Consider the following 23,867-nt stretch of genomic DNA (forward strand, 5'->3'; position numbering starts at 1 on the left):
CAGTTGTACTTTTGCTGCCACGTTTCGCCTCCTTTGTATTGCAGATGCCGCTGGGCTCCCTGGCACCTCGGCTGAAAGCCCCGGGAGCGCTGCCGAGCCCGGAGGTCTAAGGGGTGCCGCTTACCCTGAGCTACCACAGCATTGTCAAGTGTAATTGACTTAAGCATGTCCTCGCTGTCTGCAGTCCAAGCCCACGGGGCCCTGTTTGTTGCCATTCAATACTTTAAATAAACATCGAGGCTTTGATTGAATTTGGACCCCTCGGCTGCATTTAAAACAGGCACCCTCGGTAAGGTTGGGACAGAGCGTAAGGTTGGGACAGAGCAGGGGGTGAGTGCCTGGTCTGGAGGTGTTTAAAGGGCAGGTCCACGATGACACCAAAGACAACAGCACGGGCCGTTTATACCCTGGGTAACTTCAAACTCTCCCAGCCACAGCACATGAGGTTGGAAACAGGGGCCCAAATCCTGCACCTGTGCTAAGCTGTGCCGGTTTCACTTAGAGGAGCTTGGGGGAAATGCTTACGGTGACACTGGGCCATGAATTGGCTCCCTCCCTGACGCACGCTGGCAAAGCTGATTCTCACATCCAGCTCCCCTAAATCTAGTTATTTGTGTTTCTTTGTCCCTGCGTACCAATTTGTTTAGGCTTATCTTGCTCTCCCCACTTTCTTTTAGGTAAGCTAGCACAGTAGCACAGGAACTTGATGTACTGAAAGGGCTGATAGTCGTAACTAGTGCTGTGAGCCTGGCTACAACTGCTGTGACAGTTGTGACATCCTGCAGGGATGGGAGAAGTGAATCTTAATCCCACTGCAAACACTGCTCGGAGCGCTGCTGTCCCACCACTGCTCCGGCTGGCACAAGGGGACATCCACACTGCCCTTCACATAAAAGAGTAATAGTGTGTGTTTGCTGTTGCTACAGGCACAGAGAAAAACAGTCAAAGGATCTAATCAAAGAGACTGGATGGATGCAGAATGAGATCAGAGTTAAATCTGAGCAGCAGTCTCCCCCTCAGCATCCTCAGACATGCACACTGGAGGGGAAAACTGGTCGTATCCCAGGAAATGCCTGCACAGACCTTCAGAGCTGACTCGAGGGGATGTAGCACGCAGATACAAGGGCTCTCCCTACACCTCTGGCTAACTGAGTGCAGCCAGCTTCAAACAGGGCTCGCACCCTCCTCCTTATGGCAGGAGGATGCCTCGGCTCCCCGTGGGCCTCGGCTGTCCTTCCCCTCTGCCAGAGCCGCCTCTGCGTGGGAGACCCAGTCTCCCGAGGAGAAGGGAGTCGGAGTACCCGGGACACCGCAGCCGGCAGCATCCCTCTACCGCCTCCGCGACCTGCCCAGCAGCGAGCGCCGGGGCCGGCTCCGCTCCGGAGCTGCTCCAGCAGCGGCGCGGTGCGGCGGCGCGGAGCTGCCTCCCGGCCCGGGAGGGGGGAGCCCGGCGGGCCGGGGGGTGGCCCGGGACCTGCCTGGCGGCGGGGTGCCGCCGCCGCCGCCGCCGCCGCCCGGGTGCTGGGCAGAGCCCTCGGGGAGCTTCGCATCGGAGGAAAGGCACCCCCGCGGTGCTGGACCGCCCCGCTTCGACAGCTGCCGGATGAACCGCTTGTAGTTTGTGTTCTGTTTCCTTCCCCCCCAACGCGTGCACACACCTGCACACACCCATAGGTGTGTTCTCTACGATACAGAAATCAAAGCAAGCTTCGGGGTTGTTTTGCCAGGGCAATTTTACCGGAGCGGTCCAGCCTGCTCCGTGCCCAGAACTTCCCCCGACGGGTATTCTCAAGCGGACGAGTTTTGTTTCGGGTCAGAGCAAACCCGAGCCCGCAAATCCCGAGAGCGCTGAAAGGGGCTGCGGGGCGAGCGAGGGAGGGGAGACCTGACGGACATACAGCCCCGCACCGGGGGGCTGCCTTCACGACTTCACTGGTGTGTTCCTGCTACTGGGATGAAGAAGAGATCTCCATACAGTCACCGAGCTCATCTGAACTCCGAGCAATTTTTATGAGCTGCAATTTTTTTTTCCATCAAGAACAAATTGCTGCTTAAGGTACAACGATTCCGAGTTTAAGTTTTAAACAGCAACAAAACAAGAAAACAAGCTAAAACAAGGAAAAAACTCTCAACGGGGGTCTTACGGTTTGCCCCCCCAAATTTAGAATTATGAACTCAGGGAAATCTGAAGGAATTGTACATTTAAAAGGGAAGTCGAATGACTTGGCAAGTGTTAAATTCCTTGAAAAGGTCGTTTCAACTTAATGCTAACTCCCACAGAATTGACCAGTGTTTATCTGAATGCTCAAAAAAATCCAGTCTACACCCCTCGATGAGCTGGGTGGCTGAATCCCACCCCTCACACAAACCAGCTGCAGCCAGAACTCCTTAATAGCCAGTTAATTTAATCTTTTATCTGAATGCTAACAAAGAAAGGATGAATTCAGAAACCTTAAATAGATCTACTGTTGATTTCAACACAGCTTGAGACAGCCTTTTTTAATAATACAATATTCCAAATTTTTAGTGTGTTTGTATCAAATTACATTTCCTCTTAAACAGGGAGAAGGCAACATTTCTGTTGCTTAGAACTTTAGACTGGCACAACCCAGCAATGAAATCACTATTATCTGAAGTTGTTTTAAATCCCCACAGATTATGACTAAAGTAAGCCATTTCTGGCCAGTACAACACAACTCATTATTATTAAGAAACTTTTTTCGTGAGTTAAGAATTAAACTAAATGTCCTCGGGTTGGGAAAATAGTACCCCTGTTTAATCTTGTTCTCACTAATACTATTTGACTGTGATCTTCCTTAATATTTCCTGGACTACTTATCTGTAACTAAACGCATCATTTTTTGGACAGCCGTAGCGTTCACGCAGAATCTGTGTTTAAGTGGAGTTAAGATTCACAGTGCATCTCAGCAATCTGGAGTAAAATGTATTAGAAACCAAGCACGTTAATGCCAGGAAATTCAGTGATCTAGAGTTAAGGATAATTACATTTAGAAATCTGTATGTATTAGGCTGTGGCACTACACAATTAAGATACCAAATCAACCTTATGTCTGCCTTGTTGTAACATCATCCACTAGCCCACATGATAACGACTACAGCCGTTTAGTACCTCTGTCTCTAGATGCAGCTCTCTTTTTTCCAAGATATGTTTTTTAAAGCATGTTTAAACTGCTTATTTCCACATAGTAAGATGCTGTGATGGGAAGGAAATGAAAGAAGCTAAAATCTTAAAATCAACATTAATTACTGTATGATATCCTTAGGTTGCAGGCTTAAGAGTGCTTAGGGATTTTGAGTGTTCCATTATTTGTATGTATTTATGTTCCTTTTTAACTTAACTCTGAAAGTCTTTGATTTATCTTACTTTCAAAAAAATAATTAAGGTATCCATATAAAGTTCTTCTTTCTTCAGATACTGACTATATGCCCTTAGATTTAGCTCCACCTTACTGTCATTCTTGTTTTGCTTAAAAATTCTTTTTTTTCATAGTAGTCCTATTCTTGCGACATTCCTACATGAATAATTTTTTTTTTAATTTTTGCCAAGACTATTAATCAGGTGCAAGCTTGAAGGCTTTGCAGTCTTGCTGCGCATGCGAACAACAGCTAGAAGAGGACAACCCTAGAGTGGTTTGAAGATCTTCCGTGACTCCTGTCTTTGACCTTCTTCTTTAATGTGCTAAGACTATTTTCCCTCCTTATTGCCATGTCAGGGTTCCAAGCTCCTCCTTTACATGTGTAGTGAATAGGACTTTTAGTATTAAGTATTTGCAACAAAGCACTATAAACTAAGAGAAGTGATTTGTTGGATTTGTCTGCTCTGCAGAAGCAAAAAAATAACCTCCCCAAATAACCAGGTTTCAGACAGTATTGCAAGAGGTCTTTTCTCCTTGCAGTAAAATAGCCTCAAATGTTCATATACACAGAGATACCCATAATGTGTGTTGGCCCCGAAAGATTCCTTGGAGGGCCGAGGGAGAGATCAAATAGAGGTCAAGTGAGTAACTGTTTATAGATGGTTAACTAGAGTGACAGAGAACTGTGGTAGCTGCTTTTCTAACAGTGTTTAAAGGTTTAAGCTTGCTTCCCTGGGAGTTTTGCATATGATTTCAATGGATGTGAAATTGGCCCTTAAGGGCAGAATCCATCTCTCCTCTTATCCCAGCAGAGCACATCCCAAGTTGGTCTAACCTTTCATGAAGAAACTTGAAACGTGATAAATTTTGCTTCGGTTTAAGTTTTGTTATGAACATAGCTCTTGGCCTCACTGTGAGGAGTTTCCTGAAAGCTTGGGGTAAAGCAGAGCCAAGCTTGGCGTGTTCTCCCCCTGAGCACCAAGCTGATGCTGTGGAGGGGATTTTATTCCAAGAGTGTTTAAAACTGTGTGGTTTTGCTTGGGTTTCGCTTGGAGCGTTCAGGTTCATTGAGCTTGCAGGCCACTTTGAGGAACCTAGACCTCAACAATAAAGGTTCACTAGTCCCAGCAAGAAGAGGCACCTGGGAGGCTTGACCAGGGCCAAGCTCAGCTCTGGCTTTGTACTCTCGCCATGGGAAACTGATGCACAGAAGACCAGAGCATCAGAACTGAACAGTTCTTTCCTGCAGGGAAAAGATCTAGCCCGGTGGCCAGGTCAAAATGGTCAGAGGTCCTTAGAGCACCCATCTCATTTCTTTTAGGCTTTGCTTTGACTAACCAAATATGTCGCATGTCTCTTGGGATATTTTTTTATTATTTGCTTTTAACTTAAGATAGGCATGAATGAAACACCATAACCCAAATATCTATAGGCTTTGGGGATTTTCAGGCTCTGAAACAAACTTTCCAGCTGCCTTCTCCCTCAGCAAAGACTAGGGGCCTCATGGTTTTGTCTATATTAGCAACTTGCATGGTGCAATAAGATCTATAGAGCAAAGCAGTCATTCCGCCCCATTTCAAGGGTTTTTCTTTAGACTACCTGTAGTCTTGTCCTAAGGACTGAATTGCTATTTAGCAACTGGAGTACATGCCCTTCTGGAGTTCATTTTATGGCTTTGTTTCATCCCAAAGCAATCTAATTCACGCATCCAGAGACAGCAAAGTAAATAGGGATATGGCTTCAGGAAGCCCACTCCAAAAGCACATTCCTGATCCCAATTAAAGCCCTAATGTAGGTGCAACCTGAGAACCACAAAAGCCAGGCCCGTACCCCCCGCGGCCCGGGGTACCAGCCTTCAGCGCCCCGGGGTACCGGCCCGCAGCTCCCCGGGGTACCGCCCCGCAGCGCCCCGGGGTACCTGCCCGCAGCGCCCCGGGGTACCGCCCCGCAGCGCCCCGGGCTGCGGGCGGAGGCAGCCGGTTTCGGTGTACTGGGGTGCCCTCTAGTGCCCGGAGGCGGGGCACTGCCTGACAGCCAGGCGCCAGGAAAAGCCGTTCCTCAAGCTCAAACTTTCTTCGTATTTCATTTCGCTTTCGGTTTTGAAAAGTCTTTTTTTTTTTTTTTTTTAAGCCCCCCTCTCTGTGAATATACAGGAAATTTCTGAAAACTGGCTTTTTTTTTAAATGTGTTTTTATAATTTAAGAAGGCCATTATTTTAGTGTTGCTTTGAAAATGTCCTATTGTCAATTAAAACCATGAATATAGCCATTTTAGGAAAGAGTAACCAGAATTGCATCACCTAAAAGCCCAGAGGAATAGGCAAGATAAAAACAAGCAAGAAAGAAAAGAATCGGGTGGGAGGGAAAGGATAGCATGCTGTGTGCCCAGAGCCAGGCATTAGTGCCTGGGCAACATGTACACTGAATACACAGAGGGCTGACGAGGCAGATAATGTAAACTAAATCTAATTTGTATTTAGAGATTTGTTCTCTGGGCTACGGGCGGCTGTATTAATCTCACATTGAAGCGAGATCCAGCAAACAGCTTGTTTATGGTGATGGAAACATTTCATTTGCTGGAACTGTTCTGACATTCGTCATCTAAAGTTGCCAGATGGTAAAAATGTTTAGTTTGCAATAAACAATCATTAGCATCACTTAACACACATGTCACTCACACGACAAGGACATGTGTCTTACAGGACCGGACCTAACTGGGATGTGGGAGATTGGGATGTGCCAGATCGTATCATTTGCTTACTTGCTGGAGTTGTATTTTACTCAGAGCCTTACTGGATCTTACAACTAATAGCTGATTGCATAAACCAAGGTTTTCAAAGCCAGCTCCTAAAACTTCGCTCATTTAGAGGGAAATACTCGGCCAGAAGTAAGTCCCTGAAGTACACACCCGTGACCTACGACTCCCCCAGTATGTTAGCAGAAACATCAGCTCCTTGTTTCTCCTCCTTTGAGTAGGTCTGGTCTTGCGGCTGTAGCTACTCTTCTTAACTTCTGCTTCAGAATTTGGGCCTGAATATATGTTTCAGGAGATTATCACCATACATACTGAAACACAGAGGGAATGAGACCAGTTGGTACTCCCACAGTATCTTTCAACCTAATGGATCCCCAGCTGCTTATAAAATTTCAACCATCCACAAAGAGCGTCACTCGGTTACAAGACCTGGAGAAGTACAGTAAAGCCATCTAGCCCTTTTTTCTCACAGTGTGGGGTTGTTTCTGATTGAAGATTTATTGCCACTGTGTTCAATCTGTGCTTAAAAGTTTTTAGAGATTCAGCTTCTATTTCTTCCCTCAGGAGGCCTTTCTATAGTCCAGTATGTCTTACCATCAGAAATCTTTTTTTCCCAATGTCTCTGTTTTTAACTCCCCCCTTCTGGGGTGTAAAAATTCTACTTATACTCATTTACTACTTTACAATATTCCTCTCTGAAGATGGTTTCTTTTTCCTCTTTGACCCACACAACCAAATGATAAATGCCCATGTTATTTCATTGCTCTCTAACATGAGCCCCAAAAATGTTGCTCTTCTTGTATCACAGATCAGGACTGACATTTGCTGGTGTGCAGGTGGGTTTATATTTTTCAGCATTTGTGGCTTTGTTAGCTCACCCAAGACAGTTTGGCATGCTATTTTCAACCTGGCAAAGAGCATACAGGTAAAGGACTCATCCAGATTGAATTTCATGTCAAGAATCATGTCAGCCATGATTTTAATTAACCAGACTGGAACACAGTTGTGCAAATGGTAAACATTTGACAAGAACATGTGAGAAGACCTTGTAACCTCAATTTTAGGGGTTGCAATCAATTCAAAACTACTGACCTTAGAAAAATCAATATATTCATGACCATATGACTGCAGGAATTGGTTCCTCAAGACTTGTTTAATTCAGTAAAAAACACTGAGATCTAAACAACAAGGTGATATAGAAGAAAATTTGTCAGACAGTTTTGCATTTCTCCTCATTTACAGTGATTGCTCACATTTTCAGCAAAGAGACCTAGCTCAAAATGCTTGTATGTATGTAAAGCCCTGCACCTTCTCTCTCATGAGAAATGTGAGAATTGTCTTGCTTCGTGACATATACATTAAGCTAAGCTCTAAGAACATCAACCTCCCACAAGGGAATAAAGTAGGTGTTTAAATTTGGCATTGTCACCCGCTTCACAGATGTATATAATCAATTAACCAACATCTGTAGCACAGTTGACTTACAGCTTTTTTTGTGTGTTAATTTAGCATGTACACGAAGCTCTGACAGCATATTCCAGGCGGAGGGCCTGATCCTTGGCCCCGCTCCCACTCTGTAGAGCAAACACAGCACAGAGGCATCGACATTTGTTAGAACTTCGCAGTTGGAAATTCCCCACATGCAATGAAGTGCCCAACACAAGTCCACCCGGTGCATTAGCTCTCATCCTGTCCTAGTGCAGCTCTCTCAGTGGTGTTTGGGGACAGGACTGGTGTTGGACACAAGTTTGGAGTGTTACAGAGGCGGGGGGACATCACTGACAGAGCACAACTAACATGCTAACATGCATTGTGACATTTATAGACGCAAAGAATCCAAAGGAAGATGCATGAGAGCAGTACAAAGGCCATACTATTTCAGATCAAAAGTCTACATAGCCCAGAATCCTCTCTCCAGCCATGGTCAAGAGCAGATGCTCAAGGGTGGAGGGCAAGCATGGCTGAAACTTCCTGCAGCATGTCCTCTCGGCACGTGGCCAAGAGTCTAGGCTCAGCTCCAACAAGGATGTGGAGCTCCTAACTTCCCACTGATTTCAGCAGTTCCAAGCAGATCTCACATCATTTGATTTTAGCAGGGAATCAGAAACTTCAGTAGAAATAAAAAACTGTAGGATATAGACTCTACTTTTTAAAATTTTGCACCACTCTCCCTGAAGAACAAAACACAACTTCATTCCCCACCCCACCCCTGATTATAAAGAGCTTTTCCCAGCTCCTGCAATATCTGAAAAACTGCAGACGGAATTTATGGAATAGTAAATGCCTGCCCTGAAGATAAAGTCAGAAACACCTGGAAATAAGAGTAATATTGAACCTTCCTCTTCCAGCAGGAGCTGACTGCAGTATCCCTGTGCAATAAAATACCTATCAATAACCTCATGGGAAAAGCTAAAACGGTAATGTTGCCAGAACAGCATGCACCAGAAAGCCAGGGAATTTAGAGCAAAGAGAGGCTTTAGGCTTGCAGGATTGGTCCTAGAATGCTAAATCCAGGAGGTTATAATGGAGTTTCTTCCTATGTCTGGCTGTCAGATTATAGCTAACTAGTTTTTCTTGTGAAGAACAAAATGAATTTCAGTAGTGTACCCATCTAAGGACATAAACGTTTTTTCTTGCAATCGCCTTTCCCAGAACAACACAGCAGACATCCCCTGTCCCTGTAACTGGGGGAAGGAGGAGAAGGAATGCGCCTGGACGAAGTCACCCTGCACAAGAGGCCAGTATCTCATGTGCTGGCTTGTAAATGACACAGGAAGATTTTCTCTGGATTTACAGCCTTGTTGGTTCCACAGGGGCCATGGTTTTCCCTTTTACATTTCTTGGAGGTGTTGCATGTGCTCTCAAACAGGAGATATGATGTGGAAACAAAAGCCTTTCAGATCTCCCACAGAAGGTAGCTTTTTTTCTCCCAAGCAAACACCCCAACCAGGTGGACTGCCTGCAGCTGGGATGCAGGAGCCAGAGTAAGTTGTTTGAAGGTCGTAAAAACCCTTGGGCCTAGCTTTTGTTTGTGGAAGAAAAACCCAGATGGTAGATGCTTCTCTGAACTCCTCCTAACATGTGCCAGTAACAGTGAACCTGCCTGAGAGTTGTCTACACTACAGGTGAAGAAATCGGCTGGGTTGGCTGTATAAAATATATCTTTGTGTAGACATTGCTGTGGAGTTCTTTATGGGGATGTCTTAGCACCTCATAGACCTTAAGAAAGAGGGGTCAGCTCCCTGAATGTAGACATCTGGTCATTGTAAGTCTGTGGGGTACCTGCCTGGCCTCCAGCTGCCATCTCAGAAATAGATGGTCTATAAGCTTCTTATAATTACCTGGCAGGCATGCTGCATACCTAAGCTGTTCCAAACGGCACTAGGAGCCTATATCTAGGCACTCAAATCCCACCCAAAGGATTCTGCCCTGGCTTTTTATTCCTATTTTAAGGATGAAGGAACCAAGGTGGAGTGTTGTTCTGGACAATGGCTGCAAGAACATCCTCTTGTTCTTAGTGAAGCAGTGTCTGGGAGGCCAAACCTTGCTTGCTGAAGATGCTGAGTGCTGCCAGCTCCAGCTGACTTCAGTGCCTGATGTGAGTGTTCTGGCCTTTGGAAAACAGCTGCTGAAGGAGCGCTATGGCACTGAGAGCTATGTATGGAATTCGGGATTACACAGAACTTCTGTATTAAAGACAAGGCTAAGCCTGGGCTCTCAAGCGATGCAGTTTACTGCCATAGCTGCAGTGATCCTCAGCTACAATGGCTCCTTGTGAAAGCTGAGAGACTTGCAAATGTTGCCAGAGATAATTAATACGCTCTGTCTTCCATTTACCTACTCCAAGTCATGGAACTGCCCCCAAGCCCGCCATGGGACACAGGACAAACATCCATACAGCACGTGCATGCTCTTGCACACTGCACTGAATTGCCCTGGACATGTCTGTGCTGCCTTTAACCCCCATGAACACATACAGACTTACACAAACAGCTCACCAAGCACCGTTTAACTGCCCTGTACCTTCAGCTCTGCCTAAACCCAACTTGATTTTAGTTCCACGCTCGGGGCAAGTGGGTAAGGGATGTTGCAATGATCTATGCAGCTTACGCCCAATGGCCCTGGGAAAGTATCTTGGGTGTCTGTGGGGAATCGTGGAGTTTCTGGCATGTACACAAACAAGGCAGCGGCAACATAACCAAAAGCAGCTGAAGCGCGTGGCATAGCATCTTCGGTCTTGACTGATACAATGACAGTTGCACTGGAGCATTGATTGAGAAAATGAGGAATGATATGGCTGATCTGTATTGCCCCTGCTTTGCCGCCTGGGGCCTCAGAAGGAAATTGCTGGGAAAAGTTCAGCACTAAAAAGCAGCAAGCACAGTTCCAGGCATGGAGAGTTCAAGGCTATCAGATCCTTGGTGGCCTGGGACTGCTGCCTCTAGAAGGGTCAATACAGAAAGGATTAACTCGCTGGCGAAGGGCCCAGTGAGTGTGGGGCTTCCTTCCAAAACCTCCCAGCCTGAAGGGCTTTATTCAGCCCTAACTCCAGATGCTACAAAACAAGAGGAACAGGAATTTCCCAAACATTTATTCTACCAGGGTTGTGAAGCTGGAAAAGAGAGGGGGAGGGTCATGCTCATCAGGGAAAACAGCCCAAAGCAGCAAGGCAGGACACTGCTGTGAAGCCTGGGCACAGACAGGTGAGCAATAGCTACCTGCTACTTGCACTGGGACCTGACTCAGAGATGTCAGCTTCCTTAATTTCCACTGCCTGCAAGGCCAGAGGTTGCTTAGGGCATGCTCAGTAGCTGGCCTTTCTGTCCAGTCTCCCCCATTTCTTACCACTCTCATCCTCTCATCCTCCTTCCTACCCCTTAGCCTGCCTCACACATTTATACTCTGTTGTTTTGTTTTGTTTTTTTCTCCTTCAGCTCTCCACTTCTCTCTGCCTTTTCCCTCCTTTTCTCTCTTCATTGTCCTGCTCTGCCTCTGTTGTGCCTTTCCTTTTTCTCATCCACGGCCTGCCCTTCCCAGGTGCTCCCCTACACTGGAAGCACCTACTAGAAGAGTGGGTCCCACATTGCCCATTAGAGATGCGTAAGCACTGGTATTGCCCTTGGGCAAGTAGAACCTGCGCCCTTACAAGATGCTGCCCAAGACATCCCATGAGGTCCTTCCTGAGCAATGGCCCTGCATTCAGGTAGGAGGGCTCAGAAATACTTGCCATATGTGTCCTCTGCTCTGTGGGTGTGTCTCTGTCCCATCAGACAGTTCTTTCAGCATCCCTGCATGGCCTTCAGACAATACTAGCTCCTCTCTCACACTCTCTTAGAAAACATTTAATTTATAAGAGCTATAAAGCTGTGGAGATTAAAAAGAACATCAAGTTTTGTGGACTCAGGTTATGCAGTACAGGGAAGGATCTTCTGGGCTAAGTCCAGACCTTGTTATCACACAAATAACCCTCTGATTCTGCACTTCTTTCATTCAGCCTGCTGGGGGACTCTTCCAAAGCCTGGCTACTTGAATAGTTAAGGACTTTCTCCTAATTGCTACCTCAATTTATTCTTCACCCATTTACCCCTAATTTGTATGATACAATCTATGGTATAAAGAATCTCTTCTCCCTCACAGACAAAGCTTTTAGCTAATCTTTTTGGGAGTTTTTGCAGATTTAGTAATGACAAACTTTTTGGTGTTTGCATGTTCAGTGCAGTTAGTACAGAATTCACAAGCAGGACTATCAGCTACAGCTCCATCATGCAGTCTTCAGTGTCATCCTTCATTTATTTCCACTTGAATGGGGTTATCTAGCTGGTGCCGTCTAACTCTGGAAGGTTACACTTCATTTAGATGTATTGAGTAAATTCTCAGCTCCACTGATACTCCATCTTCTAACGGCAGGGGTAAAAGGGCACAGGGTTGTTTATGTTGGTTTCAGGCTCAATCATAATGTAGGGTTTTGTCTGAGTGGAAGTGCAGAATTGCAGCAGCTGACAGAATTCAGGAAAACTATAGGATTCCCTTCAGATCAAAGGCAGACACTTTCTTCTTCATTCCCACAACTGATGTTAAGGAACTCTGTTGTGTGCTTCAACAAAAAAAAGTCATGGTTTCCTCCCCCATCTCTTCTCTTTTTTCATTGGATCTGATTGAAAATTTCTCATCAAAGCTTTTTCAGTGCACATTTGAGCTCTTGATGAAGAGAAAAAAGGTCTCAGTGCCCTTGGAAACATTCAATTTTACACTGAGTAAACAAACCAAATTATTTTTAGATAAGAACAGCAGAGTCAGGGGAGAAGAGCAGGAAGATATTGGGTCTCAGTGGAAAGGCAGTATGTTTTGTGTCAAAATGGATTATTTTTCAACAAGCTGTACGAGCTTATAAAATTTTCCTTAATTTCAACTTCTGAAAATCTCTAATGTCAACCCAAAACACTGTTGAAAAATAACAATTGGTGTCTGCTTGCCAGTCTGTTGACTCCATTGCTCTTAGTTGTAAGATAGGCTTCTGAGTGGGGACTTGTGTCTGCATCTGAAGTTGAGATACATGCTTTTACCTGTGTTCCAGAGTTAAAATTTTGTTTCAAGGAATCCAAATTCGATCCCACTTCTTGACATCGTACGGGGTTTGGGGAAACTGTTAGATGGCCGTTTGCTCATTACCTATCAGAGTGGGCACATGCAGTATTAAGAGAAAGCTTCCTTCTCTTCAAAAAGCTCCCAACCCAAGGAGAAACCTCCCTCTTCTCACAGATGGCCAACAGCAGAATATTGCACCCAGAAGCTGAGAGCCTGTGCGGTACATAAGCCTGCCTCTTCTTCAAGCACCTGGGAATTATCTGGTGTCTGGATATTCTGTTTTCAGAAATAAGGGGTCTTGAGCCCTTATTAACAGAGACAGAAGTGTCACTGGAGCAGAAGCAAGAGCGATCTGCAGCTGAGCAGATCCGGCAGCAAGAAGATGCTGGAACCTGCCTAAGCAACCCTGGCATCCAGCAACTGGTACTACTCATGGTTGGACTCCCAGATACTGGACATACAGATACATTCATGCTGCAGGCTGGAGGAGCACAGTTAAGAGGGCCACCAAATCCCAGTGACTTGAATAAGAACTGTAGTTCAGCTTCCCACCCTGGATTCAGTTTGGTACAGGTTGTGAAGAGAGGAATAACCTGGAGAACAAAGTCAGGTGAAGTCTGTATGGAAACATTAATACGGGTCTGGTGCCAGGGCTTTGAGGCAGACGACTGTGCAGGGAAGGGACTCTTGGAGGAGTTTCATTCTGATGTCAGGCTATTCTCCTTTGCAAGAGCCAGTGATGAATTTTGCACCGCTGAGTTATGCTGTCCTATGTGACTGTAGCTCTGTTTATTTTGAAGTCTTGGTGTGGTGGAGGGAATTTACGAGCCAGCAATATTTCTATTTTATGGCACTTCCTTCATCCACATTCCTTCGTCTGGTCATTTACATGGGCCGGGCCCACGAGGAGAGGTCAGGGGGGCATCCGAGTGGTATCTAGAGGCTCAGAATGGAAACATGTTTTCTCACGCAAAAATAAATAAGGGAGAAATGTTTCCATTGCAGAAAAGGAACAAAGGCTGCGATCGCAGCAGAAAATGACCAGGAAACAGCAGGCTGCCCAGCCAAGGCAATTAACAGCATTTAACAGCAGACACACACTGTACATAACACGTCTACTCTAGTGACACCCTCTTTGGCTTTGGCACATGTAAGTTTGGTTGCTTTAAATAGTCAGCAGCTGAAACGCAAAATACAGATGCAGTTATATCTGAATCTGAATGAAAAACCAAGGAACTACCTGAGATGCAGGCACATGCCTCCCCTAGGCTGCATTTAAATCCCTTTGGATCACAGCTGAGGATTTTGAAGAGGCAACAGACAAAAATAAGTTCTCTGTACTGATTCCCCATCCCTGCCCTTCTGAGCAGTTGAATGATCATTCCAGCTAGGAATACTGTTCATCCAGAGCTGCCTGAAATCTGTATCTCACCTGATTTTGTCATTTAAAAGTCTGCAGCAACATGAGAAGGAGATCTGTGAATTTTAATTATATTATATTTTAATTATATAAACCCCCCAGACAATCCCACCAAAAGATAAAACAACCACCCAAGCCTGAGAGGTCTACAATATCAGCATAGTCTTACTTACATACCAAGAGCACCGAAAAGAGCAATGTGACTAGCATCATAGCTGGGGTAGTTCTTCTGACTAGGCTTCAGTTTCCAGCTGGGTCAGCAAGGTGCCACACAGTGGTGTAAACCTAGGGGAAGCTCTGTCACCATGACCCCTACCCAGCAGGTATATCTGCACTCCATATCTGACCTTCAGTGCAGAGGATTTCCCTCCTCCACGTGCATGAAGAACACCACCTGCAGTGGAGGGTCTCAGCCACTTTCGTCCTTTCCACATATTTGTTACGAGTCCAGTTGATCTTGCCTCTGCCTTCCCACCCCAAGGTGGTTGTATTTCTGCTTTAGATTAAACAAGCAATTCCCACATAGGCAGTTTGTTAAATGTCCTACAACGACCGACAATACCTTAGAAAGGCACAAAGCGTTGATTTATCTGAGGTTACTGCCTACAGCACGTGATTTAAATCAGATCCTGGCCCATGACAGTGATATAAGGGAGAACCCCACTTAATGGTAGTGAAGGGAGCACATCTCCTTTCCTTAATCACACACAGATTTCCAGTTGGGTAGAGGCTGGGCTGCCTATTTGTCCTTCATTATATAAACCATGAACACACACTTGGATATGCAGAGCTCGTCCACTCTAATCATTTATCAAGATCAGATTCCTTCTCTGCAATCCAAAGACCTTCTCTATTATCACAACCTTTCTGAAAAATGTATACAAACTAACTTCTGTTTTCATCCTATTCTCATCTTTTCCCAGCTGAACTGAAAAGATCAGGTTCCCAAGGAAGCTGGTTTTGAGGCTCCATGTAGATGTTCTCATCTGGATAAGTACAGCAGTGCCACTTGCAGAGATTTTTAACATTCAGTCGGCTTGATTCTGAGCCCCAGCCAAAATGGGAAAGTTTATTTTATGCCCCTTCAAGGTCTGATGCTGGATTTGAACATAAGAACATGAGTAACACTATGCACTCAGTGGCTTTTTGACAGCAGGTGTTGAATCTGTATCCTCTTGTTCTTAAACAAAGGTCCCAACTGGCTAAGCTAAACAATCTATGTCTCAAGCAGGTCTTCTGTGATCCAGGGGGGTGATCACACTGGAGGTGACAGGCCGTTACTCTGAGAGCCCATGAGGGAGTTACCACATCATTTAGATTCATCTCATTACACACAAAATTACGCAGGAATAGTTTCTAGGAGAAACACATTTTTGGTTTAGAGTAGTAGAGCAAAATTTTCCTATCAATCACTGCAGAAAAGATGCAATGATTTAAGAAATTCTTACTCCATGGGTCTGCACTGCTGCCTCTGCCAGATGTGACATCCTCTTCTATGCTACTGCTACGACAGCCCATGTGAATGCTCTTCATCAGCTCCAGTGCAAAGCCAGCCGAATTAGTTTATGCCATCTCTGAGCAGCAGCTTGGTATTGCACTGAAAGACATGAAAAGTGCTCATCTAAATCTGTTTCACAGCTGGATAGCTGTGAGATAATCTCTTCTCACTGAAAGAGGTTCAATGATAAATGGTTGGACAACAGTGTTACCTTAAATTGCCAAGTCATTTTAACAGCTATGTCAAAATTTGAATCAGATGGGACATTTCTAGAGGCACAAAGCGGAATTAAGTGCCTGTTTCTCGGTGGCTCTCATGAGGAGTTGGACACCTCATAGATATTTGAGGCTTTGAAGAAAGAATCCAAATACTGGTCATTTGTGTCTTGCCTGAAATATCCTTGCAAAGTTTTTTTTGGCAAAGCCAATTCTACCAGAAAGATTCAGAGAAAGCTTTTAAAATTCCATTTACCATCGGATGTAACTCAGACTCGACATTTGTAATGTCATCAGAGCAGGACTGCTGACGTGAACAAGAGTGTTGGCAGTGACTTCCATGGGACCAGGATTGGGTCCAGTTTTCACATTTCCTAGGCATTCTTTGCTAAACATTATTTTACATAAAGAAGCATTTGTTTGGACTCCAGATGTTCAAGCAACCCCCTGTCACATTTTGTCTGCATCTCAGCTCTCCCATCTGTGATCTGAAGTGTTACAAGGAAAAAGTGGAAGGATTTATTTTGATCTCAGTTCCATCTGTTTTACACTCCACTGACTCCCCTCTTGATTTGTACCAGTGTTTGAGAACAGGGCTAAAGTGTACTGAGTGCAATTCTGCATTGCTCATAGCAGTGTAAATCCAGAAGACAGGGCATTCACTCTGAATAACCTCAGGCAATTATTTGCAGAGTTATTTGGGATAAACAGTTGTGATCCAGGAAATCAGCAAACCCTGTGCGGGCACTTGTTCAGGGAGGAGAACATCTGCTATGAAACACTTCAATTGTTACCAGTGCTTAACAGATGGGCACTGCTGAGGCTAATGATTGTGAAATATGGACTTTACAATGTTTCTGAGCAACTCACGGTAAAGTTACTGCAGCATGTCTAGTGCTGACATCTCTTTATTTACTCACAGAGCGCTCTGAAGGCAGCCCTGACCTGGAAGCCCTGGGGCTTTTGCATCGGTGCCAGCCTTGGTTACAAAATAGGAAACTTATGAACACTTCCCTTAATGACTGTGGTTATAATCAGACTTGTAAGTCAACCTGATTTGGGCCACAATGGCCCCTGGTCATTGATGGCAAATGCTCCTTATGAGTTTCAAAATAGTTGTGTATGCTGGGGGGATCTTCCTCCTCCAGTTCCTAAGAAATGCTCCTCTACCAGCCAAAAATTTGTGTCAGGGAGATCTGTGTGGGCACCTAAGATGGATCTAGAGTTAGGACCAGCTTCCATAGTCCAGGTATTTATTTAACGCTGCTGAGTGGATAAAGATGCTTCTGGAAGCAGTTAAATACTCCTTGTTCCAGCATTTAATTCTGCAAGTACTTTGTGTTGCAGGATCCCAGCTGGAGGCAGCAGGATCACCAGCATAGGAAACAGGGAGGCTTGAATTCCAAATGGGTAAAAGGTATCCAAAAACCATATAGAGGAAAGCAAAACAAAACAAAAAAACCCACACTGTCCAAGAAATTCAGAATGACAAAAACCTTCTGCTTCCATCTTCACTCTGGCTTGGCAGAAATAGGCAGCAGATCCAAGGCAGTGAGGGGTAGTTTTTTTATCCCTTTATGCTGCAAGAAAAAATTCTCAGAGCACTTTGTCGGAACGAAATCATTAACACAGGAAACAAGAATTAACAGAGACTGCAATAATCCTTGCTACAAATGAGATGGACCCAGTTTGCCTCCCAGCTGCATCATTGGAAATCCACCAAGGGAAGCTTTTTGGACATAAAGATTCTCAAGGGCCTGGTGCACAAACCATGTCACAAAGATTACAGGAAGTCGTCTGCAATGTAGCGTTAACATTTTTTACAGGAGACCTGAAAATTTCCATGCCTCGTCCAGAACAGAATCCCCTGATGCTCGGCTATCCTGTTCCTCCCCAGGCCTGGCTGCTGGACCAATCTTGACACAGCCAGCAGCCCAAGGTGATATCACTTGCTAAGTATGAAGTTTGGGATTGAAATGCCTTGTTCTTTCTCATTTTGCTTGCCAGCACTATCCCTCAGCTCTAGTCAGGGCCTCTTATTTGCCTGAGAACTAAATTTAACCAAAATAGTAATAAAGATACTTTGCATGCTCATCTGACACTAAGAGAGAAGAATTGGTGGACAGATTATTGGCATGTGGAATGATCTCTTTTCAGACTTTCTGTAATACTGTGGCTATTAAACTAAACGATCATTAATAATACGCCATTTAGCTTGTTTTTGAAGGGTGGAGGAAGGACTGAGAATATACGGACGAAGAGACCGAGGGGAAGAAGCTGGAACCTTTACGTGCTCCTGGCAGCAGGCAGGGAGACAAACCCCAGCTGTGCACGTAGTGCACTTTGATGTATTCATAAGGCGTTCTCTAGTACAGTAATTTCCAAATGTATTTACTCACGGTGGTTGTCCATCCAGCTGGTGTGTCTGTGTTCCAGGCTGGGAAAGATTCCTGGTCAGCAAAAGATGATCATACTGGAACTGGGGCTGTGAAGAAGCCTGGCTGTTTGTCTCTCTTATAGCTAGTGTCTCCTGGTGAAAATGTGAGGGTTTGCTTTTAAAGTTTGCTTTCATGACGACAAAAGCTGGTATGGGTTTGAGGAATGTAATATTCTGCTACTTTGTTTTCCTTGTGCTAAGAGAGGGAAGCATGAGAGCTGAGATGCTTTGGCTCACTTAAGCACAAAATGCCAATCTTCAGATTTCTCTTTTTCTCTCCTTTTGGGCTCTTTTTTATTACCACAAGAAAGATGCTCCCTCACCTCTGAACTGAAACTGCGTATCAAAGAGAAGAGGTGTATAATAATAGCAAACAGAAGACAGAGTTCAAGCTTCCTCAAGTGAGGAATTAATTCTAGGAAAGCACCTCACAAACCCTTCCAAATCTTCCAAACCTCTCTAAGTCTGCAATTTTGGACTTAGAAATGAGGTACGAATGAGGGCTGTGGAGAGCCTGTGTTCTCAACACTGTTACTGCATCGCAATCCATTTAGCTCACACCGTTTCTCTGCTGTCCAATAGTGCACGTGAGCTGAAGCAAGCCTGGCAGTGACCTTCAGCTGTCTTTAGTAACAAAGGGAAGCCTTTGATCTAACTGGAGACCCACGAAGGCACCCATGAAGTTACCACTCCATAAAGGTACTCACTTCATGGCATAGCTCTTGATTTCTCTGGCTAATTGGTTGTCTTCACTCACTTTCTTACATCATGTTTAATATTGTACCAAGGCACAGAAGGATCTTGTAAAACCATTTGACACAGTTCAGCCCTAGGACAGGTGAAGGTGCTGGTTCTCACCTGATAGATGCAACAATCACTACCACATTCACACTCTCCACATCTTCCCTCCCACTCTGGTTGAAATGTCCTGATGCAACTGAAAGCTATGTATGTATCCAAGGGAGTAGCTCTTATTCACATAGGTGATTCAAGAAGAAAAGTGTTGGCTACACCTCTTTACAGCATTGAGAAGACTGGACTTGGTCAGGATCAGCCAGGTCACACTCCTCCTGGTGCTCAGCAGCAGCCTATGTCATTGTGCCCATAACACAGTGGCCACTCCGGATTCACTCAGCAAACTCATACCCAGCTGGCAGAGACCACCAAAGGGATTTGGTAATTACCTGCTAATGCCTCAAGCTCTCAGCAGGTGCCACCTGCTATGGCAAGCCCCTCGCCATGTTCAAAAAAGGCCACTTTGCTCCCCATCAGTTTTGATGCTCTTTTTACATATCAGGGCTCTTCCCAGATATGGCAACCAGTGTCACCACAGGTTGCGGGGGGAGAGCCCTGCAGTGGGAATTGATGCCGCTTTCTTTACAAAAACATTCTATGAAAGGATCTCCCAGAAAGGAAGTTTTGCCTTTGGCTCAAGATCCCCTGTGCCTAGACAAGTCATCTCAGCAAACAGAGTGCCCTGAAATAGAAATAATGGAAACAGTGACAGTGCCTTCGTCTAGCAGGCAGGACTGACGCTGCCAGAGCGGCGGGCTCTTCCCTTGCAGCATGAGACCACGGCGCGTCTCATGGGAAACTGCAGACCTGTAACCCTGATGTGCGAGGGCCCAGCCTTTACGAATGGATTGTGACGGGCTGACACAGCTTCACAGCTTCTTTCCTGACTGCTACCCTTTCATACCTCATTATTCATGCTTATTCTGAGGTATATGTTTTGGCTGGGTGGGAGAATACATTTTTTTCTTTACAATTTTTTCTTTCTAGTAATCAGTGATCAGAGTTCCTATTTCTCCTGTAGTCCAAATTCAGAGTGATGTACAGGACAGTGTAAGATGGACTTCTTATGCTTTTCTTATCACCTATCTACAGCCCCAGACAGATATGCAAAACACTCTAATTATATACCTAGGGCAAAACCAAGCATCATTTCAATTAGAGAACTTGTCTTTGACTGGCATCTTTTTGCATGCTTCTCAACTTATTTTTTCTTTTTGCTCTTTACTTTTCTGAGCCACTCAGGTGATGAATTACATCAAGCTATGAATTATATCACTCCTACCCTTAATTTACCAGATAATTCAGGTCATATTCAGAGGTGATACAAAGGAGTCAAAGTGGAAGTAATAACGGAAGAGTCCGGAGTGACCCTCTCCCACATCACGCACTGTCAGAAGCCTGGAGGAAGGTGTGACACATACAAATCTGAACTCCCCCTATGACCTTCCTTTACCAATATATCTTTGTAAAACTTCCCAAGAGACAAAGCAAGAAAATACTTTCTCGTACAAAGGCTTTGCAATAGTTATACTCCTGCCATAAACTATTGGTGAAATTATTCAGAATGGAATAATCATTTTATTTGCTGCCTTCAGTCACATAAAGACAAAATATCCTGACAATAAGGCATTATCATATAGGAAAAAGTAGTAAGACAGCCCTCTCCTCATGACAACTAGCGTGGCGGTAGCATTGCTGATTTTGCACTGTTTGCATTGCATTCACCCCAGAGACTTCCAGAATGGACCTGGATACTACTACGCTAAGGTCTGCACCCACACACAGGGTAGGCAGTTCCTAACCCTATAGGACTTTCAAGATTAAGTCAATTTTAACTTCTGTAGCTCTTTCTCATGCCATCCAGAAGAATCCCCATTGCTGAAGGTCAGTCAAATATTGCCTTTTTTTTTTTTTTAATGGGCTGCATAAATTTGTGAGCAGTAATACTGTTTATAGCTGTGCAGGTAAGAGAGGGTTAAACAAGTTTTATGTTCAGAGCACCTAAAAGGGTCAAGGGGTCACTTCCTTCACGTGTAACCACTTGACCAGGTGCAACTGTGGAATTTTCCCTTCCTCAAAAGCCTCGAGGTATAGACTATTTCCCAGAGGTGCATAATTAGATTTAATGGCCCAATAGTCTTTGGATATGGCAAAACTTAAAAGTATTGAGCATATAGAGGCTGGAGAAGAGTGCAGAGATTTGTTTGACAAGTACCACCATCAGCCCTAGCCTCACTTTTACATGAACCATCGTTTAGGATTAGAGAGGAAACAGAAAGGGAAATGCTCTGTCTGAATCCCAGCACTGATGAGTTCAGCACTGATTTCCATGAGTTATTTCTGCGTTACCCTTTTAAAGCAGCTGCTCTTTCTCTTGGCATTTCAGTGATCTGATACCTGAGAGTATATGGTAACAGTGCACCAGCTTTCAGTGTCCTGGAACCCAACTTTTCCTAGATCCTGAGTGGTACTGAGGTAATGTGGGCAGTCAACATTTCCTAAACTCTGCTGAAAACAGATAGAGTCAAAGCTCTGATGTAAGTTAACTGTTGGTGAATGAAAGGCCTACACTCCACTTAGCCCGAGATTCAACCAGTCAAAATTTAGATGTCTAAAAATGAGGCATCCAGTAGAAGCATGTTTTCCTCAGTTGCCTGTATCTGCATGCTGGCAGCTGATAGAGACTGGCATTGCTCTAGAAAGTGATTTATTTAACTTGGCTTAGGCTGGCTCTTGGCCCTGTCTGTCTCTCTCTACATTGACTGAGGATTAAGACAACCAGATTGAGTAGGAGCTTGACTGTTACCTGCCTGGTTAGATAAAAGGTATCCCTGTTCTACTACTTTTAAAAATGTTGCCCCTTTTCCATCTTAGAATATCAAAGACATTGCAGAACTGGTGGCATTATATCAGAAGACACTGACCTTTCGACTCATGCTGAAATTAGGGTGGACTTAGGTTTTGGCATGTATTTGTATTTTGTGTTTGGTTTTGTTTGCTTTTTATTAGTAGTGGTTTAACTCAACACCTGAGAAACCCTGCATGAAAAGAAGGTCTTCATTAAAATTTCAACACCCTTGCTGCTTCAGTTTAGAGTTGGGAGAGCTCCCACTATGCATGTAATTGTTTTTCCATAGTAAAACACTCTTTACTGAAGGATAATTGATATGAGGCTTAAAATTCTAGCACCGAAATAAAAAAAAAAGTTAATAACTTCTCTAAGTATTTGTATGGGCCCCCGATTCCATCCTCTGGAGTCCCATCATGTTCTTCAGGGGTGGGCTAGTAAATTGTCTTCTTGGCTGCCTCATTGGCCAAGTTCACCCACACGCATCTCATGTTCCAAGGAGTCTGATCCCATAGGTCTGTGTAACGTAACCAGTTTCTCCCCTGCAAATATGCAATGAGAACATGATACCGTTTTCTGTCTGATGTTAGATCACAGGCACAGGCAATTGACTGGCCTCTGAACTGATGGAGAAGAGTCATCAGGCATGCAGTCTGCACTGGCAGAGATGATTAATCAATATGTAAATATGTGTCCATATACACAGACTAGACTGTGAATGTATCAGTTAAAAGCTAAAAAAAATGCAAAGGCATAAAATGTCTGCCTACCAGTGTCACCAGCTGAAACTGTCCACGAATGCAGGACTTTGCTTGTTATTAGCAGTTTCTCTCCTGATTAGTCCATTCCTCAAAACCACCAAAAAATGAGGGCACTTCTACACACCAGTTCACGAAGCAATGTCTCTATCCTGTTCACAAATTAAATGAGCTGGGCTGAGGGAACCCTGGGCACCCCTCAGCCTTCATCCTGCTGATCCCCTGCTCTTGCTTGCTAGGAAAAAGCTGGTGCAGCCCATACAACATGCTCAAATTCTCACAGCTTCCCTCATTCTACACCATATGGGCTGCATTACAGTCCCCTCAGCTATTCACAAGAATCCAGCCACTTTCTAGCCCAGAAAGTCCTACCAGACACGCAGCTCTATTATGTTCTTGCTTATACAGTCAGACTAAGCCCCAAAATTCATTGTTCCTGAAACAGAGACCTCCCAGATGAGTTTGGTGATGTTAGAAATGAGTGCTGGGCACTGATAATTCCTCAGATGTCCTTAGCCTTTTCTCCTAATCAATGAGAGCTCAATGGAATAAGGTAGAAAAGCTTATTTTGGGGGAAGAGGGGAGGTCATGTTAAATAATACCAGTTTTCACCAGGATAGTGGGGCCCATACTGATATTTTTCAGCATCTGCCCAGTCCAGGAGTAACTCCGAGTGAGATCTTGCTTCCTGTGCTAACCTCTACACAGAGGATCACAGTGGTGTGACTAGGACAACAAAACTCCCAGTGGTGCGAGCATTCCCAGGACACCTGCTGCCTCCCAGGATCTGCTGTGGAGGATTTCAGGTTGGGGATGACTGGTACATTCTGGTGTGCAAATTCTGTCTATAATGCTGAGGAGCTTCTGAGCTACATGTTAGTCCAGAAGACATGTTCAACCAGGCTGCCTTGACTTTGGCCTTGGCTGCAGCACGGTTCTCTCCAGCTCCTGGAGTAGGCTGAGGCTGGGAAGGCACAAAGGTGGTTTAAAGCCACTGTCCCGCAACTCTTCCCAGGGATGGAAGTCATGTACTGTATCATCTGGAGGCACAACTCATAACCTCACCCTATCAGCCCAGACCTAGGCGCAGGTTCCTAAAGGCATAGTTGTCTCTTTGCATGCTGTTCAAAGCTGTGGGAGCAGGGGACAGTGTATGGCCACAAACACCTCCGTACACCTG

Source organism: Gavia stellata, chromosome 9 (genome assembly GCF_030936135.1).
Source record: "Gavia stellata isolate bGavSte3 chromosome 9, bGavSte3.hap2, whole genome shotgun sequence".
NCBI classification, from domain to species: domain Eukaryota; kingdom Metazoa; phylum Chordata; class Aves; order Gaviiformes; family Gaviidae; genus Gavia; species Gavia stellata.